This window comes from Pristiophorus japonicus, chromosome 12 (assembly GCF_044704955.1).
Source record: "Pristiophorus japonicus isolate sPriJap1 chromosome 12, sPriJap1.hap1, whole genome shotgun sequence".
Taxonomy (NCBI): domain Eukaryota; kingdom Metazoa; phylum Chordata; class Chondrichthyes; family Pristiophoridae; genus Pristiophorus; species Pristiophorus japonicus.
This window is the reverse complement of record NC_091988.1, coordinates 26,450,789-26,466,683: the sequence shown is the minus strand read 5'-3', so window position 1 is coordinate 26,466,683 and position 15,895 is coordinate 26,450,789. Positions and strand designations below refer to the sequence as shown.

General features: G+C 44.4%; 1 protein-coding gene and 1 non-coding gene across 7 annotated transcripts in view; both read right to left on the bottom strand.

The window, feature by feature from the left end:
- The window catches only part of LOC139276702 (bis(5'-adenosyl)-triphosphatase-like), a 1,572,769-nt gene that overhangs the window by 1,408,324 nt on the left and 148,550 nt on the right, over window positions 1-15,895 (bottom strand). The gene's annotated exons all lie outside the window — the stretch shown is intronic.
- Window positions 8,578-8,679, bottom strand: LOC139277851 (U6 spliceosomal RNA). Its single transcript, XR_011596162.1, has one exon. It is a non-coding gene; the product is annotated as a U6 spliceosomal RNA (small nuclear RNA).

The following is a 15,895-nucleotide window of genomic DNA, read 5'->3' as shown; positions in this document are numbered from 1 at the left end:
CTTACTCATGTCACCCTGCACCCTCCCCTGCTGCTCGTCTGTTGTTTTCTATTTTGCAGATGAGGATTCTGAGGCGCCACATTGTCCTATGCAAGCCTCCAACTCTGCCCATCGTGTGTGGTCGAGGAGGAAGATGAGGGCCGCACTGCGAACCCTCCATGGGAGGAACAACATCATGAAGCTGGAGGGGATGGTGGGGGTGGAGGGGGCAATGCAATCAGCACGTCTTTTAACTGCGGCCACAAGTTCCTCGGCTTTGTTCCATCCGAGGCAGCGGGTCCAAGTCGTGTGCAGCAATACACCACCAGGGTTGAACCATGTATGCCGTCTCTTCGGAGGTTGAGTTGGCAAAGCCAGTCTGCTGAAAGACAGGCAGACGCACACCTGGATATACGGATCTGTCGCAGATTGCAGCTGCGATTCGGGAGAACACCGAGGCTGTCAATACCCTGCGGTAATTGATGGTCTCAGCTTTTGGCATTGCAGTCCCCAGTGTCATACCACCCAGACCGACAGCACCTGCGAGTGGGGAGGCCGAGCAAGAGCCTACTGACTCAGAAGCTGGACCTTCCATACCCCGAAATTCTCCAGGGCATCCGATGGCGTCTCCATTGTCTCTCCCCCAACAACAGCAGCGCCTTGCTGCATACCGTCTTGGTCCCAACGCGGGTAGGGGTTGGGGCAAGAAGCAAGGGGGGGGCGGAGGGATTAAGATCGGGGGGGGTGCGGGAGGGGACGGTGGCCACAGTTAAAAGACGTTCGGTGCAGGGGGTATTGTTGTTGCTTTGTTGTAGTTTTCCTGTTGTCGAATAAGAGGGGTAATCGTCAACATGGTGGGATAGAGTGGACAGGCAATGGTGAAACGTGCCTTTCACTTTCAAGCAAAGCATTGATTTCTGAGCTGAGCAGTGGTGAAAGCTGCACGAGGCCTCCCCTGTGGTGGTGGTGGTGGCATGGGTTCATCGTCAGGCTCCTCGTCCTCCTCCTCCTCTCTATCCTGAGGTGGTCCTGCAGTCCCCAGTGGCAATTCCTGTCCCCTCATGATGGCAATGAACTCAGCAACCTGCTGAGGATAGTATTGCAGGCAGCCTCCAGGCATCGGAAGCGCTGCTTGAGCATTTCAATTGTCTTTTCGACGATGTTGCATGTGGCTATATGGCTGTCATTATAGCGATGCTCGGCTTGTGTCTGAGGGTTCCGGAGGGAGGTCATGAGCCAGGTAGCGAAGCTATAACCTTTGTTCCCCAGCATCCAGCATGGCCTTGTGGCTAATGCTCAAACAGGTCTGAGACACTGCTCTCACGCAAGATGAAAGCATCATGAATGCTCCCTGAAAACTGGGCATTGACTGCCATGATGCGCTGAGTATGGTTGCAGACGATCTGTATGTTCAGCGAGTGGAATTCCTTTCGGTTTCAATGAACCTCTGGCTCCGCTAAAGGTGCTCGCAGGGCTATTTGCGTACAGTCAATGGCACCCTAAACCTTGGGGAAGCCAGCAATTCGTGCAAAGCCTATAGCCCTTTCATTCTATGCCTTCCTGGTCATTGGGAACTTTATAAAGTCCATCCTGCGTGCATACAGTGCAGTAGTCACCTGGCGAACGCAGCTATGTGTAGCGAACTGCGAGATGCAGCATATGTCCCCTGCTGATGCCTGAAAGGAGCCGGAGGCATAGAAGGCAAGTGCCGCAGTCACCTTCACCTCGACGGGCAGTGCAGTCCTGTTGCCACTGGTAGACTGTAGGTCTGCCTTTATGAGCTGGCATATCTCTGTGACCACCTCTTTTCTGAAGCGCAGCCTTCGAACGCACTGTGCCTCAGACAGCTGCAGGTATAAGCGCTGTTCCTTGTAAACTCGGGGGATAAGGTTTCCTTCCTATAGGTCTGCGAGCTCTTTGATTATGCTCAAAATGCTCTTGAATAAGCCTTCTTCCAGCTCGATGCTGCATAGAAAAAGCAGCGAGTAATAATGACAGAGATATTATAACCTCCATTCTGTTAAATGTCTTCAAATAGCCTTAAAAATGAACTATAAACTCACAAAAACCTCAATGTGTAAAACGACTTTTTCCCTGCAAATCCTTTTATGCACTGAACTTTTGCTCTGTTTTTCAAGATGGGGTCGTTAGTGCTGGGTGAGTCGTGGGTCTGAGCAGGTCAGACTTGAGTTTTCCCGGCAGGTTTTTGGATGGGCAGTAAAAATGGGGTGTAAGCGGGGTGTTACACGCTGACTGACGTCATAAGAATGGTGAAAAAAACAGGCGGGCGGTATTTTTTACCGCTGGTGCAAAACCGCTGGCGAATCTTCCGCCCGGGCGCTAAATTTTGTGCATCGCCGGTAAATGGGTGCAAACCTATCGAATTTCTAGCCCACAGTTTTTTCCTCCAAGTCTAACCAACAGCTACCACCTCTTACAATTCATGGATCCATACTTAGTCTTTCTACATCTTATCAATATTGTTGGTCTCACTAGAAACTCTGACATCAAATGGAATGCCACATTGCTGAATATATACGCTGTCCTAAGTTAGTTTAGTACAGCTTTTTTCTGGCCAAATTGGCATAAATGGTGTAAGTGGCTGGGAACGCCCCCTTTTGAAAAAAAACTGATCTAACCAACTCACTTACACTGGTGCAAATTAAATGGCCATATTTGCAACTAAAAAGATACACCAGAAAAATCAAGTTACACCAAAAAAAATCGGTGCAACTCATGGGGAAATTTGGGCCTATTACTTCCATCTCTGGAATATGACATCCACACCCTGAGCTCACCTCCATTGTAACTGAATCCATCATTCATACCTTTATTAACTCAAGGTTCAATTTCTCAAATGTTCTCCTCACCAGGTTTCCCATCTGCCCCTTAGACAAATCCTTAACTCATTCAGAACTCAGGAGCCTGCATCCTGTTCCTCCACACTATTCATCCTTGTCTTCACAAACGTCCAATAGTTCTTGGTCTTCAAGTATGTTCATGGACTTTGTCCATCCTATCATTGTAATATTCTCCTCTTCTACATCCAAGCATGCACCGTCCACTGTTCCTCTCTCTGATCACATTCTACCAGCAATGTCGCACAGACTTCAGGCACCATATTACTGCACTCTGGTATTCTCTTACTCAGTCTCTTCACCTCGCTCCACAATGCCAAAAGCATCCTCCCCTAAAATTTACTTCTGGCCATGCCTTAGTTACCTCCCCAAACCGCTCTTTTTTAGTGACCACTGCACCCTCTGGAAAGCAACACACAATGTTTAGTTACATTAAAGGCATTGGATATTTAAGTTGTTATTGTTATATTGAAAGGCTGGACCCAGTTAATAGTAATCATGAAGACCCATATCCTTGCAATGCTGACAAACAGTGGCAATTTCATTTTTGAGACTTTTGAGCACTTCTGGTGCTATCTGCATCATTTTTAATATTTCCTGTTGCACACACAGTCATTGTCCAACACTATACAATGCAACAAATGGATAATGCAGCAGCAATTCACAGGATTTGAATTTCCCCAATTTATAGAACAATCATTTTCTGTTTACAGACACAAAAAACGCTTTTCACTTTTTTATCCCTATTGTCTGCAAGATATTCACATTTGGCAAAGTGTGACAATGACTGAATTGACATTATCATAATATCATCAAAAGCTTGAAATATAAATAACAGAAGTACCTATAATGTAACATATTCCTGACATTTCATTTATGAGAAATTACATTTTAAAACTTGGATCTTAAAAAGAGACAAATTGAAGGCACTGATTTGTTTTTTTAAATAATGTATACAAGTGTGGGACAGAATGAATCCAAGTACCTGGTTGAGAATTCACTGTTAAAGAAAAATAGCAACAATACTCGATGAGAAAACTAGAGTCAAGGCTTCTACCCCTGATTGTTATCCAGTAATTGCTACTAAAAAGTGCACACGTGGAAGTCAGATGAGACTGATCTTGTTTTTTTCAAGGTGGCCCTACAGCTCATAGCCCGCCAATACTTACTGTCTTTGCTCACACAAGAAAAATTGCCACTTTTCTTAATATTACAGAACTGTTGGTGGCAGTGCATCCCAGCAAAAGTCCATTCCTTCGGCAGAGAAAAGGAAAGAGAAGAAAAGAAAAGAAACATTAACAAGATGAATCATCAAGCTTGGTCACTGCATGATTAGTTTGCTTTCTGGGATTTTACCCATCCTGAGCAATACAATGGTTCAGAAAAGTAAACTGTACCTTCTTTGCAATCGGTAAGAATGGGAAAAAGTTCCTCTTGCCAATACTTCCAGGAGTAAGAAGAAGCACAGTGAAGAAAAGAATAAGAAATTAAAGGAAACCTGAATTGAAGAGGTGAATAGGTCAGGATAAGATACACAAAGATAGGTAAAAATAGAGTCAAGTGAGGGTAGTCCCGCCGAACCTGGCAACAGAAGAGGTTTTGAAGAAGGATTGTTTTGCTGACCATTTTGAAGACTACAGAGGTCGAGGAGGTTGGAGATGGTTCAGAGGCTTTATACCTCAATTTCAGAATCAACGATTTGTTTATTTTGCCAGCTGCCCACCTGCAAAAGCAATGTACACAACTGCATATGTTGTGTATGTCCGCCTACATTATTGGCTTCTTTTAAAGGATACTTTCAATATAAAGCCTTCCCAATCAGTACATTGATAAAAGTTCAACATTTATCTTCCTGCCTATTAGGAAATGCAATTATTTGTTATCAATTGTCAGGAGATTTTTTTCGGGTCTCCTAATCAGCAACAAATTCTTCTGCAAAGATCAGCTACCTCTATAACATCGCTCACTCTGCCTGATCCGTGTTATTGTCAGCTCCAGACTCAACTACTCCAATGATCTCCAGGCAGGCTACCCATCATGCATCCTCTGTAAACTTCAACTTATCCAAAACTCTGCTGCATGTATCCCATCCCGCACCAGGTTCCACACTCATATTACCTCGGTCCTTCCTTCACCTAAATTGGCTTCCAGTCCCCCAACATCTCCAATTTAAAATTTGCATTCTCCTATTTAAGTCGCTTCCTGCCTTGTCCTTTCTTATAACTGGAACCTCCTCCAGCACTACAACTCCTTACCTGACATCTCCCCCGCCGCCGCCCCCCCCCCCCCCCCCCCCACAGCACCTTATCCCTGAACTCTCTATTTCTCTGAAAACTGGCTTCTTGGGCAATCTCCTTCTCTTTGCCCCAATATTGGCAGCAGTGCCTCCAGCTGTCTTGGTGCTACACTCTAAAGTACCCTCTCTAAATGCCTCTGCCTCTCCACCTCTATGTCCATCTCCTCCTTTAAGACACTCCTTAAAACCCATATCATAGATAAGCTTTTGGTTATCCCTTCCAATAGCTCCTTCTTGAGCTCAGCATCTATTTTTGTCTGATTACACCTCTGTGAAACACCGTGGAACATTTTTCTCTGTTGAAGGTGTTATATATATGAAAGTGGCTGCTGTTCTGACATGAACAGCAGGTCCATGAATGACCGTTTTCATTCTGGGAGAGACGACAAGCACCCTTCCAAGATCTGTTTACCAATTCTGTGTTCCAAGGTATTTTTAAAAAATCAATACCTGCCAGGCTAGGAAGTATGAAAACAGACACCAGTTCGAAAGCTCCAAGCAGATCACAAAAGCTTCATGTTCCATACCACAGAATGAAGAATGCACAAATATTGGAAGCTGGAGACTATTTTACTAAATAGACAGGATAATATTCGACAGAGGATGATGATTCAAAATAGTGGCTGTTATCGTCATAGCAGAATTAATTATACACGGAGTACCCTCCCAGTTTCATAGCAACCAAGGTCGAAACTTTGGGACAATTATTTTTGCAAAACATCTGTCACATATTTGGGACTAGAATACGACTCCTGCTGCATCTTCATTGAAAGGTCAAGGTGCAGTCTTCTCACCCAACTGCGAATGATATGATTTTGAAGTTTGTCACGTTAATATCAACAATGTATGAAACGAAATGATACTAAGACATCAATCTCTAGCACAACATTTGCTGAAGGACTGGGAGACTGGACAACCTGCTAAATACGTTAAGAGATTGAAGATAGGAATGGACACTGTTTGTGTTTACCCAAAACCTCCTTCTATTAATTGGAATAAGACAAAAAATAAATCAGATCCTGTAGTCCACAGACAAGTGATATTGTCCTGAAAAAGTAGCTTTGTTGTAGAATATAGAGAACAGTCAAGGGCTCTGCCCTAAATTTCAATTGCCATGGGATAAATAATATATATTGGGGTAAGTGTAAACCACAAGGTGATAGGAAGGGACAATATGTATGAATATAAAGGGGCTGCAGGAGGGGTCAAAACTAAAAATCATGGTTTAAAAACTAGTTATTAAAACACTCTACCTAAACGCACGCAGCATTCGGAATAAAGTAAATGAGTTGACCGCACAAATCATTACAAATGGGTATGATTTGGTGGCCATTACAGAAACGTGGTTGCAAGGTGGCCAAGACTGGGAATTAAACATACAGGGGTATCTGACAATTCGGAAAGATAGACAAGAAGAGAAAGGAGGTGGGGTAGCTCTGTTAATAAAGGATGATATCAGGGCAGTTGTGAGAGACGATATTGGCTCTAATGAACAAAATGTTGAATTATTGTGGGTGGAGATTAGAGATAGTAAGGGGAAAAAGTCACTGTGGGCGAAGTTTATAGGCCCCCAAATAATAACTTCACGGTGGGGCGGACAATAATCAAGGGAATAATGGAGGCATGTGAAAAAGGAACGGCAGTAATCATGGGGGATTTTAACCTACATATCGATTGGTCAAATCAAATCGCACGGGGTAGCCTTGAGGAGGAATTCATAGAATGCATACGGGATTGTTTATTAGAACAGTATGTTACAGAACCTACAAGGGAGCAAGCTATCTTAGATCTGGTCCTGTGTAATGAGACAGGAATAATAAACGATCTCCTAGTAAAAGATCCTCTCGGAATGAGTGATCATAGTATGGTTGAATTTGTAATACAGATTGAGGGTGAGGAAGTAGTGTCTCAAACGAGCGTACTATGCTTAAACAAAGGGGACTACAGTGGGATGAGGGCAGAGTTGGCTAAAGTAGACTGGGAACACAGACTAAATGGTGGCACAATTGAGGAACAGTGGAGGACTTTTAAGGAGCTCTTTCATAGTGCTCAACAAAAATATATTCCAGTGAAAAAGAAGGGCGGTAAGAGAAGGGATAACCAGCCGTGGATAACCAAGGAAATAAAGGAGAGTATCAAATTAAAAACCAATGCGTATAAGGTGGCCAAGGTTAGTGGGAAACTAGAAGATTGGGAAAATTTTAAACGACAGCAAAAATTGACTAAGAAAGCAATAAAGAAAGGAAAGATAGATTACGAAAGTAAACTTGCGCAAAACATAAAAACAGATAGTAAAAGCTTTTACCAATATATAAAATGGAAAAGAGTGACGAAAGTAAATGTTGGTCCCTCAGAGGATGAGAAGGGGGATTTAATAATGGGAAATGTGGAAATGGCTGAGACCTTAAACAATTATTTTGCTTCGGTCTTCACAGTGGAAGACACAAAAACCATGCCAAAAATTACTGGTCACGGGAATGTGGGAAGTGAGGACCTTGAGATAATCACTATCACTAGCGGGGTAGTGCTGGACAGGCTAATGGGACTCAAGGTAGACAAGTTCCCTGGTCCTGATGAAATGCATCCCAGGGTATTAAAAGAGATGGCGGAAGTTATAGCAGATGCATTCGTTATAATCTACCAAAATTCTCTGGACTCTGGGGTGGTACCAGCGGATTGAAAAGCAGCTAATGTAACGCCTCTGTTTAAAAAAGGGGGCAGACAAAAGGCAGGTAACTATAGGCCAGTTAGTTTAACATCTGTAGTGGGGAAAATGCTTGAAGCTATCATTAAGGAAGAAATAGCGGGACATCTCGATAGGAATAGTGCAATCAAGCAGACGCAACATGGATTCATGAAGGGGAAATCATGTTTAACTAATTTACTGGAATTCTTTGAGGATATAACGAGCATGGTGGATAGAGGTATACCGATGGATGTGGTGTATTTAGATTTCCAAAAGGCATTCGATAAGGTGCCACACAAAAGGTTACTGCAGAAGATAAAGGTACGCGGAGTCAGAGGAAATGTATTAGCATGGATCGAGAATTGGCTGGCTAACAGAAAGCAGAGAATCAGGATAAATGGGTCCTTTTCAGGTTGGAAATCGGTGGTTAGTGGTGCGCCACAGGGATTGGTGCTGGGACCACAACTGTTTACAATATACATAGATGACCTGGAAGAGGGGACAGAGTGTAGTGTAACAAAATTTGCAGATGACACAAAGATTAGTGGGAAAGCGGGTTGTGTAGAGGACACAGAGAGGCTGCAAAGAGATTTGGATAGGTTAAGTGAATGAGCTAAGGTTTGGCAGATGGAATACAATGTCGGAAAATGTGAGGTCATCCACCTTGGAAAAAAAAAACAGTAAAAGGGAATATTATTTGAATGGGGAGAAATTACAACATGTTGCGGTGCAGAGGGACCTTGGGGTCCTTGTGCATGAAACTCTTTTAGATCTTCATGAATTTGCGTGTCATCCTTGCGCAGGGGCCATGCTAATCTTCTCTGTATCGTTCCAATTTTAGTATCTGTGTTAGTTTGCAGGTGCAGCAGGTAATTAGGAAGGCGAATGGAATGTTGGTCTTCATTGCGAGAGGGATGGAGTACAAAAGCAGGGAGGTCCTGCTGCAACTGTACAGGGTATTGGTGAGGCCGCACCTGGAGTACTGCGTGCAGTTTTGATCACCTCACTTAAGGAAGGATATACTAGCTTTGGAGGGGGTACAGAGACGATTCACTAGGCTGATACCGGAGATGAGGGGGTTACCTTCTGATGATCGATTGAGTAGACTGGGTCTTTACTCGTTGGGAGTTCAGAAGGATGAGGGGTGATCTTATAGAAACATTTAAAATAATGAAAGGGATAGACAAGATCGAGACAGAGAGGTTGTTTCCACTGGTCGGGCAGACTAGAACTAGGGGGCACAGCCTCAAAATACGGGGGAGCCAATTTAAAACCAAGTTGAGAAGGAATTTCTTCTCCCAGAGGGTTGTGAATCTGTGGAATTCTCTGCCCAAGGAAGCAGTTGAGGCTAGCTCATTGAATCATAGATAGATAGATTTTTAATCAATAAGGGAATTAAGGGTTATGGGGAGCGGGCAGGTAAGTGGAGCTGAGTCCACGGCCAGATCAGCCATGATCTTGTTGAATGGCGGGGCAGGCTCGAGGGGCTAGATGGCCTACTCCTGTTCCTAATTCTTCTGTTCTTATGTAATTAAGTGATATCAAGTAGGTATCTGCAGGTTTAAGATTAATCATGTGGACTACATCAAACTATAAAAGAATGAGGCTTACATATTTTGCTGAAATGGTTTTATACTCAGTGACTTCTTAGTAAAAGTTTCAGCAGGAAGAATTTTACACTTCAAGACATGGCATCTCAATGACGTGATCCTGAAATATTCAATTATGATCATGATTCATTCTGTGAAATCACTTGCTGACGTATGGAAGGAGGCTTCGGCACCAAGGAAATATAAACATATACCAGGAGCGTACTACAGCCAGACACAGCTACTCCTCAATTATGGCACTCTTGTACTGCAACATGTATTAAAAGACAATCGATTGATGTTTTCACACCGTTCAATCAATCTAGTATATTTTTCGAAGAAAACTTTTGCAATCGAACATATGTAAATATTGACAGCAGATGCAAACCTTATTGCTACAAGACATTTACAATAACTAGAAAAAATATGAAATCTGATCTGTTATTTCTTTTGTTGCTGAATGTTCTGGTTTTTTTTCAATCATCAGCTCTATTTAAAAAGTCCAGATTTGGTAGCTTCTTGACTGAATGTGGTAATCATTATTGTGCATGTGACTAAATACTAAACAATCCCTCTCCCAATATCTGTATAGAAGATTAAGGCAAATCCCTGCTTGGGCTTCAGAAAACTGAGGATAATCAACCGAGGTCACATGCAAGCAGAGTAACGCTATGTTGGTGATAGTCATGAGCCCATTGTCACTGTCCATCTGACTTGGCAGTTCCGTAACAACATTACTTTTTTTGGCCTCGTTCGTTCTTTGAAGAGTTTATGAATGGAAATTAGATTTTTAAAATTTTAACAAATGTTTAATAATTAAGGATGCCAGATGCTGTATTTTATGACAAAACCTGTGATGGCTGTTTTTCCATTTTGATTTATGTTTATAAGAAAAAATATTGTTTCACCTATAACAAGTGTTTTTTTCCTCTTCCCTTCTGACAAGTACTGATTAACAAGGTATTTATTATAAGCCTTTTACATGCATTCATTTGAAAGAAGTTGCTTTCTAGGAAGACTGGTGGTATGCCTTCTATTTTGCTCCATCACATATGACCCAAGAGTTATGTGGGTATTGGGTAAGTTTACCACTGTTCTCAACTGGTTGTCTGTACAACTGTGATAACTCGTGTAGCACTTTACTGCCCTGCAACTGTGTTTATGTTTATAACATTCTGAAATTGGAAGATCACAATATCTGACTATTTTGTCTGTCTAAAACTGTTGAGTACAGGTACCATTATTGTAATACAAATACGTGCGTAAATTAATTTTAAAAGTAGACGTGCTTCCTTCAACATTCCTTTTGAATGGTATAAAATTACTTCATAAATTACAATAAAATCATGACAACCAGCACTTCAAAAATGTTGCACTGTCCTCAATTAACCACCATGAAACTCTGTCAGAAAATATAATTCTGAAAAGTTCATAGATTTTCAGCTGTGATATAACTATTGGAATCACAGGAGAATATTTTGTTTTTATTGCTCTAAAGGCTATTATGATCTGGAATTTCCATTAATAAGATACTACATAGTTGCAGACTACAATTCACTGACAACCTATTAAAAATACTGCATTTCAATACAGAAGGTTTTTCAATGTCACGCTTTTTAAATGCTCCAAAAAAAATTTTCTCAAATCTCAAGAGAGAGACGGAGAGGGGGGAAGAGATAGGAGAGAGAGAGACCGGGGCGGGGGAGAGAGAGAGAGAGACGGGAGAGGGGCAGGGGGGTAGGGAAGAGCGTGGAGAGAGAGAGCGAGAGATGGGGGGGCGGGGGGGGGGAAGAGAGAGACGGGAGCGGGGGGAAGAGAGAGAGACAGAGGGGGAGAGAGAGAGTTGGGGGGTGGGGGGGGAGAGCGAGAGAGAGATGGGGGGAAGAGAGAAAGAGAGAGACGGGGGGGGGGAAGAGAGAGATCGGGGAGAGAGACGGGGTGGGGAAGCGAGAGAGAGAGAAATATGTGGGGGGAGAAAGAGGGAGATATGGGGGAGGGAAGAAAGAGAGAGAGAGAGAGAGACGGGGGGGGGGGTAGTGAGAGACGGGGGTGACTGGGGACAAAGAGACAAGAGCGGGTGAGAGAGAGAGAGATGGGGGGTGGGGGAAGAGAGAGAGAGAGACTGGTGGGGGGGGAGAGAGAGAGAGAGAGAGACGGGGGGGCGGTAGAGAAAGAGAGACTGGGGGGGCAGAGAGAGACAGAGACTGGGGGGGGCAGAGAGAGGGGAAGTGGGATTCTCAGAAAGCTCGGTGCATGTGTTACAAGGGACATCATTGGAGTGGTTGAAATCTGGAAGTCACGACACAGTCATTATTCACTTCATATCCAATAAACCTGTTAACAATGCCCCATCTATGGTGGGGCGAGAGGACGGTTGGTGTAATGTTAGAAACTTTGACTGAGGGTGTTAAGAACTTCGGCTGGGGGAGGCATGAACTTGGGCTGGAGGCGGGTAAGGATCTTGGGCTGGAGGAGGATAAGTGTCATGTATCCTACATGGCTACTGTTTGTACTATCACAAGGTCTGCCACCAGAGGGCACAGCAGTGGGAGACTTGTAAGTAACCTGTAAAAGGGTGCCAGGCCTAGTATAAAAGGCAGGCCACCAGGTCTGATCCTCATTCTGGAGTTAGCAATAAAGGACTAAGGTCACTATAGTTCAAGTACAACACATTGCCTCGTGGAGTCATTATCAGAGCATCCAAGGACATATCAGTAAGGATCTGGGGCTGGAGGGGGGTAAGGAGCTTAGGCTGGAGGGGGGTAAGGAACTTAGGCTGGGAGTGGGGGCATGAACTTGGGCTGGGGGGAGTCAAGAACTTGGGCTGGGGTTGTCAGGAACTTGTGCTGGGATGGGGGAGCGCTATCCTCTCTGGGGTTTTAAATCAGAATGGCTTGAATTCTTTGGGAAGTCACTCAGAAATTGGGCTGGGCAATTCCAATTACACATTCCACAGAAACTTCTGGGTGTGACTTATCCTCCAAGCGGACCAATCAACAATCAGATCATGTGATCATGGAGAGCCAATCAGAGCATTTTCCGGTGCAAATAGCTCCGTCCATTATTAAAGATGCCACACAGAACACTTTGTTCATACGGAACCCGGTGACTGTGAAAGGATTGTTCATTGTCTATTGCATTAAATATTATATGAATGAAGAAAATGTACCATTAACCTAGCTAAGAAAATTTCTGAAAAATATCCAAAATATTGCTGAATGAGGCAATAATAATCAAGTTAGAGAAAGCTGAGAGCAAATGGGCAGTGGGACATTCCTATATATAGTCATCCAATCCAAAGTATCTTCCCGATGTTGAGTACCAGTAAGGCATTGGGCAAAGACCATGAAGCTGGAGAGAATGCTATGTTTTTCAATTTCGTGGGCCAGCATTTACATCCAGCATAGACTGATAGGCTAAAGTCTCCTCTGCCAAGCATAAGTATCTTAAGTGAATTAAGTTTTAGCAATCTCAAATCATTTTTGAGTGCACTCAAAGCCACAGCAGAAATGTAAAAGTGGGCTCAATTTTCCCAGGTCATTTGCATCATTTTTTTCGTGTGCGCCATTTTTTTTGGCTCAAGTATTTAAATCAAAATTTCCCCCAGGAATCTGTGCTGGCATAACTGAGTTTGTTACGATTTTTTTACGTTAGGGTTTTTTTGACGTCATTGGGTCGTTCCCTCATGTCTGCGCTAGTTTTGATGATTTTTCAGTCACTGTGTCTGGCCACTCCAGAAAAACCTTCTGATGAGTTAACAAAGCAGCACACATTGAGAAATCGGTGCTGAAAGATGCCAGTGTTCTTCATCAATGTTTTTGGAAGGAGTCAAGAACACTTTAAATATCCATAATAAAGATGATTTTTTTTTGCCTTTCAACGAAGTACATGGAAGTTTCATGGAATTCTGAAGTTTTCATTTTTTTTTATACCTCACGCCACCACTGAACGTCTTCAAACAGGGCTGGAGGGTTGCAGCGTTGGACGGAAAAATCGGCCCCGTGCCTGGATGCAGGGTCTCGGCTGCAAAACAAGCCTGGAGGAGGAGGTGGCGATCATAAGATTGCATTCAGCAGCAAATGAGCCCGGGGAGGAGAAGTCACAAGACTACAATGAACCCTGGGGGGGGGGGGGGGAGCAGGAAGAAATCACAAGACTGCTGAGACTTGGTGTGCGCCATACAGACCTTGGGGAGAGACAACAAAGAACCTGTCCTGCCGACCTTCCTGCCGTTTTCAGCATCTTGCTCAGGTAAAATTTAATCATGGGGGCAATACTGACCTTGTGCGAGCCTTCTGCATCTTGGTGCCAGAGGAGACAAATGACTCAATGTCATCGCATGTGGAAGAGAGCCCGTAGGATGATGGGAAGTAGGCCTTACCCACCTCAGGTATATCGAGACAGGAGTTCGTACCTGCACCTGAGTGATGCAGACTGTGTTAGAAGGCTGCGTTTCCGCAAAGAAGTTGTAACTGAGATCTGTGAGTTGGTGAAAGCAAACCTGCAACCTAGAAGCGTCAGGAGGACTGCTTTGTCAGTTAAAGTGAAGGTTACAGCTGCACTTTCATTCTATGCCTCCGGATCGTTTCAAGCTCCAACTGGGAATGTGTGCGCCATCTCGCAACATGCAACACATGTCTACATTCAGCAGGTGATAGCTGCACTGTATGCGCAGAGGAATGACTTCATAAAGTTCCCCATGACCGCCCAGGCAATGCATGACAGGGCTGTGAGCTTCTCCAGGATTGCTGGCTTCCCAAAGACACAGGGCTGCATTGATTGTGCCCACATCGCCTTGCGAGCACTTTTGGAGGATTCCGAGATGTACAGGAACAGAAAAGGCTTCCATTCCATTAATGTACTGTTCGTGTGTGACGACATGCATCGCATCATGTCAGTCGATGCAAGATACCATGGGAGCACCCATGATGCGTTCATCCTTCGCAAGAGCATTATATCAGCCATGTTTCAGCAGCAGCCAGAAGGGCAGAGCTGGCTACTGGGAGACAAAGGGTAAGGTCTCACCACCTGGCTCATGGCGCCCCTACGCGTAACCCAGATAGAAGCTGACCGGGAATACAAAAACAAAGAGACAGACTATTATCTGAATGGTGATAGCAGACGGTTAAGAAAGCAAATGGCATGTTGGCCTTCATAGCGAGGGAATTTGAGTACAGGGGCAGGGAGGTGTTACTACAGTTGTACAGGGCCTTGGTGAGGCCACACCTGGAGTATTGTGTACAGTTTTGGTCTCCTAACTTGAGGAAGGACATTCTTGCTATTGAGGGAGTGCAGCGAAGGTTCACCAGATTGATTCCCGGGATGGCGGGACTGACATATCAAGAAAGACTGGATCAACTGGGCTTGTATTCACTGGAGTTCAGAAGAATGAGAGGGGATCTTAAAGAAACGTTTAAAATTCTGACAGGTTTAGACAGGTTAGATGCAGGAAGAATGTTCCCAATGTTGGGGAAGTCCAGAACCAGGGGTCACAGTCTAAGGATAAGGGGTAAGCCATTTAGGACCGAGATGAGGAGAAACTTCTTCACTCAGAGAGTGGTGAACCTGTGAAATTCTCAAACACAGAAAGTTGTTGAGGCCAATTCACTAAATATATTCAAAAAGGAGTTCGATGTAGTCCTTACTACTAGGGGGATCAAGGGGAATAGGGTTCAGCCATGAACTCATTGAATGGCGGTGCAGGCTCAAAGGGCCGAATGGCCTACTCCTGCACCTATTTTCTATGTTTCTATGTTTCTTTGTCATACATTGCGATGCGCAGCATCATAAAGAGGATCATTGGCATCTTGAAATAGCGTTTCTGATGCCTGAACCATTTCGGAGGCTACTTGCTACACTCCTCTGAGATTGTTGGTCAGTTCACTGTTGTGTGCTGCATGCTGCGTAATGTAGCCATCATGAGGCAGCAGCAGCTGGTAGTGGAAGATCCACCACAGGTGAGAGAGGCGGGAGTGCGTGGTTGGTGAGGCCTATAAAGGCCCAGCGGCAGCGAGAGGCGGCTGCAGTCCGAGAGGCGGGAGTGCGTGGTTGGTGAGGCCTATAAAGGCCCAGCGGCAGCGAGAGGCGGCGGCAGTCCGAGAGGCGTGAGTGCGTGGTTGGTGAGGCCTATAAAGGCCCAGCGGCAGCGAGAGGCGTACCTGTGCAGCTACAGCGGGGAGAGAAGGCAAAAAAGAAGTAGAAAGAAATCAAAAGGTGACGTCACAGCCAAGAGGGTAAGTGATTGGCTGGTGATTGGTGAGTAGTTTTTCTCTTTTTCTCTTTTCTTTTTCTCTTCTACAACAGTGAATAACTTTTAACATTGTTGTTGCCAATTTAAGTGTATCTAAGGGTTAAGTCATGGCAGGAGAGCTCGGTCGGGTGTTATGCTCCTCCTGTACCATGTGGGAACTCAGGGACGACACCAGTGTCCCTGACGACGATATCTGCAGGAAGTGTATCCACCTCAAGCTCCTGACGGTCCGCGTTG